Below are 4639 nucleotides of genomic sequence, written 5' to 3'. Positions count from 1 at the left end.
CGTTTGTGTGTGTGTGTGTGTGTGTGTGTGTGTGTGTGTGCACTTCCTAGGAGTTGTTCTGCAGTTTTCTGCATTTCACCTGCTGAAAACTGGCTGTTCTGACTGTCTGCTGCTTTAATCACAAGGCCAGACGTCTGAAAGGGACATTCAGTACCCTTCTGCTGCTGAGTAAGATAATGATAATGTTTATTTGTATATGTTTCACAGTGCTTTACATAAAATGAATAATTAAAGACAAAATACATTGATTGTCTGTTTATACAAGTGTAAATCATTCACAGGTTTTAGTATATTTTAAACTACTGAAGACATATGATTATATGTTATACTACATTATCAAGCAATCATAACTGCTGAACTGTCATGAATGCTTCATAGGAGGAGTTCTTTTGTTATTTGAATGCCACACATAACTCCGTCTTCAGGTAAGTGGTGTTAGATTTAAATGTGGGACATCAAAAAACTTTTGTATAAAATGCTGTACTGTAAAATTCTGTATTTAATGTTTCAGCACAGGATACCGTATATTTCTGTATTTTTCTTGTCTCTCAGGTAAGAGAAGTTCTGTGACTGATGCTGAGCTGGAAGAGTTTAAAAAGCTGGTAGAATGTCTTAACTTTTGGCAGCCTAGACTGAACCCAGAATATACCTGCAGTGTTTTGTACCTTTAATAGCTGCTGCTATGTGGACCAAAGTGGTCGACAGACTGACTGACCTACTACTCAGTACTAAACTAAAGCAGTTTTAGAGTCTGAGAAAGGAAGCTGCAGCTATTAAATGTGGTAACTACGCAGAAGTGTTAGATCTACATGAATATGCATTCACTAGTTCATGCCACTCAACCTTATCTAGGAAATGAATGAGATGAATTCACACTTTCTCTGTCTCTGTCAACCACTTTGGGCCACACTGAAACAACTATCAGATGAATTGTCATGAAATTTTGTACAGATCTTCACAGTCCCTGGAGGATCAATCTTACTAACTCTGGTAATCCCTTGACTTCTCCTCTGGGTTTGAGAGGTATGATTCTCGCTTGTGTTGTGAGATATCCTGGGTTCATATCCTGGACGAGCCCCCATTTCGTCACAACTTGGCTCAAAAGTACAACAAAAGAGGGGGACCACAAATAGTCTAAAAATTATGCTCAGTGTTTAATTAAGTAAATAAAGTAAATCAACAAAATAGAATTTTTCTTCTGGTTCTTCTTCTTCAGGTCAGTATGTCTGCAATGTCAAAGTACAAGAAATGACAAGCTCAGACAGGCCAGAGGGAAAAGACTGAAAATGCTTGCAGGTCAGATTTATAGCCTGCTGAGGCCCAACCTGCTCAGGTGTGTTGTATCACTGACAAAGTCACGGCTCCACCCCTCACTTCTTGGAGCAAAAGGAAAACAGGCAACAAGAAAGAAAAGAATAGGGCCAACCCTGAGGCAATCACACGTCAAAGCCACATGAATTAATCACCTGGTAAAAGGATGTTAGGGTGGTAATTTATTCATTCATTTATTTTTTTATACACAATACTCAGATCGTTGAGGGGTAAACCCTTATTTACAATGACAAATCAGTTTACAAAAGCAGAGAGTATAAAATGACAACAACAAATAAATAAATATATGTATGTATATGGTAATAAGTACAGTTGCGTAAAAGAGACCTAAAGGTATGTGATTAATTTTTATAGAGGAATTAAAACAATACTGTAACAAATTGCTGTATTTGATTCCAGGAATCAGGTGCACTGAATTAAAAAAACAAAATAAAATGTGTTTAAATTTTAAATTTTTTTTAATTGAAGATGTATCAGATGTTGCAGCCTCCCTTCTATGTTTGAGATGATTGTTCCAATTGAATATATATGGCCTTCTTCGCCCCTATTGACCATGTCTTCACTACTAAACTGTGTACATTGATATCTCATGAATTAGTGACCCTTGTTCTTCCAGTTTAGACATTTTGACCCAAGACCTTGACCCTCCTGTGTTAGGCTATGTACTTTTTAGGTTGTGTCATCTCCTGGATATATGGGTATCAGTAGAACTAGGGTTGCCGAGTTGAGTTTTCAAGGACAAATTATTTCAAAATTAAGGGAAAAAGGTTAATGTAGATGTTCACATACTGTATACCAATCTAACCCAGCAGTGCTATGCAAAGACGTAGAAATTTAAATTGGGGCACCACCCGAGGATAGGGGGAAAGCATTAAGACTCCTATGACTTTATGTCAACAAGTGGGGAAAAACACACAGTGAGTTACTTGGAGGATGCCCATAGCCTTGTTTATTTGTAGTTTATTACTGTACATACACCTGCTCATGAGTCATATGTACATATATCTTTCTCTCCCTCATACACACAAACACACACAAAACACTCCAGATTATATAAAAAGGACTCATTTTTTGTGCAGGGTTCAATCACAGTCTGAGATCTACGAAGAACATTTGCATCTGCACACACCATGTACATACACGCATACGCGCACACACACCAAAAATATCTGCATATGGCCTTATGCCTTGATTTACATAGAACAGACCACAATCAAAAATATAGAAAAGCGACTGATGAACCAATAGGCAACCCAGTGGTAATCAAGTGAATATGTTGTTGTTGTTGTTGTTTTTTTACATATAAACCAACACAAAGCTTTGTGGGTCTGTGGAATACGTGCTTCCATTAATTTCTAAACAGGAACACCACAGAAAGGTTAGTTGTCTTTTTCTGAGGGGGCTTTTTTTCAATTTCAAAACAAACTCCGAAAGCATCATTTTACAATTATTCGAGTAATCTGTATGGTATGCTTGAGCCCCTGGTGTGACTCTGGAATATATCTGACAGTAAATTTTCCAATGCTATATTTTGTTTCTAGTATAATCCCCTGAGTGTGACTCATACAATCACCAGAGCTGTGTGACCTCAATCTAAGTAGCTTTGTTCAATCTCAGTATGTTTTTTTTTTTTTTACAAATCAAGAGGTGTTCTGAGAGGGAAAAACTATATCTATACCATATTCAAAACGGCCGTCTTTTTCTGTTCTGCCTTCTCTCCTAATGCCAGGAAATGGTTGCATGTTTCATTAAACTGACATGTGCTTTTATATAACACGTCAACAGTTCAAAAAATAGTCTTAGGTCTTCATCCAGAAGCAGTATTGTTAGTTAGCCAGATAACTGATCTACACATAGCCTGGAACACATCTTTTTACTTAAACCAGCATTAATTGACGTTATTATTTTATAGGGTTGATATGTGATATGATGTGATATGTGAACTTGTTGGCAAATTTACATAGAGACAGAGCATCATTATTATCAATTTAGAGTTGTGTTTCTGGCCACCCGATGAATGTATCCACTCTCCTTTTAGCTCTGAATGAACAGTAAAACTGCAGGCCAGAAAATCAAAACAACGAGCTTAAAGATACTAAAACAAATGCAACTGAGGAGAACCCCATTCACATTACACATTGTCATTTTACGTTGTTAATATAAAAATACTGATCAGTGCAAGTTCCTGATTTGGGAGTAGTCTGGTTTTACCCAGTTATAGATGCAGTTATCAAACTAACTTCAGTAATCCTGCTTCCTGATACAGAACCGTTACTATATAACACCCTAATAAAGAGGACTTGTTCACTCCAGAACTCCGAATGCAATGAGTCAGATTATATCGAAAAGAGAGGAACCTTCTCATAAGAGCCACAATCTTAACTGGAAAACTCGTAAGTAAGCCAATGTCAGCAGATAAGGAAGAGTGGCCACGTGAAGGTGTTTAGGACAAAGCCATTGTGTGCTTTAGTGTTGACACATGACTATAAAGACAAAAAGAAAACAACCATGGCATACTTTTGAAAAAACAAACCAACTGAGGCCTATTTCACAAATGCACATTATTATACGCGCACTCTCATTCGCATTTATAAATAGTTACAACAAAAGTAAGAAAGATCGGTTATGGCAAAAAGAAAGAACGCATCACAGAAAGAACCCTGCTTTACAGAGCAAAGAGCATCTCTTCATGTCTGATGTTTCTCTTTTTTGCTTGTTTCTCTCTCTCAGACACACACACAGTTTTGCAATCACTGACTGCCTCTCTTTCACCAGTCAACAAAACAGGAGATACTGGAAGAAAAATAAAATAAAAGGTTTCTTTTCTTCATCACTAGTGGCCTTCTTTCAAGGTTACTTGTTCCACTGCGACTCAGAAGCAGTTGCTAGGCAGCCAGCCCATCACCTGGACACACATAATCTTGAAAACAACTTGTTCCAGGCAAACTGTGTAGCATAAAGACCCATTCATACTACGGAGAGTACAGTCAGTGTGTGATTGTCACTGGGTTAGGGTGATGCACAGTGAAGTGTGCTGAGATATGAAAGGAGGCGAGGGCATAAGGATGTCTGGTAGTTGATAAGAAGAGTGACATTATTGAGTTCTGCTGTTCTGGCCACTGGCCCAACATGTTCCTGTAAGACCAGTCTTCCCACTGCACAGTCGATTTGGATGAAGGTTCCAGGTTTTGTTGGCTCCTCTAGTAACGACCTAGAGCACCAAGCCAACTGTTACAAAAGCACTGGGGTGTCTTCGTTTTTTGGGTTTTTTTTGCAGGTGAAGTTGACGGTGTGACGGTAGGTGACG

Source organism: Morone saxatilis, unplaced genomic scaffold (genome assembly GCF_004916995.1).
Source record: "Morone saxatilis isolate NCDOM2014 unplaced genomic scaffold, NCSU_SB_2.0 Contig17, whole genome shotgun sequence".
NCBI lineage: Eukaryota > Metazoa > Chordata > Actinopteri > Moronidae > Morone > Morone saxatilis.
Note: the sequence above shows the minus strand (reverse complement) of the source record.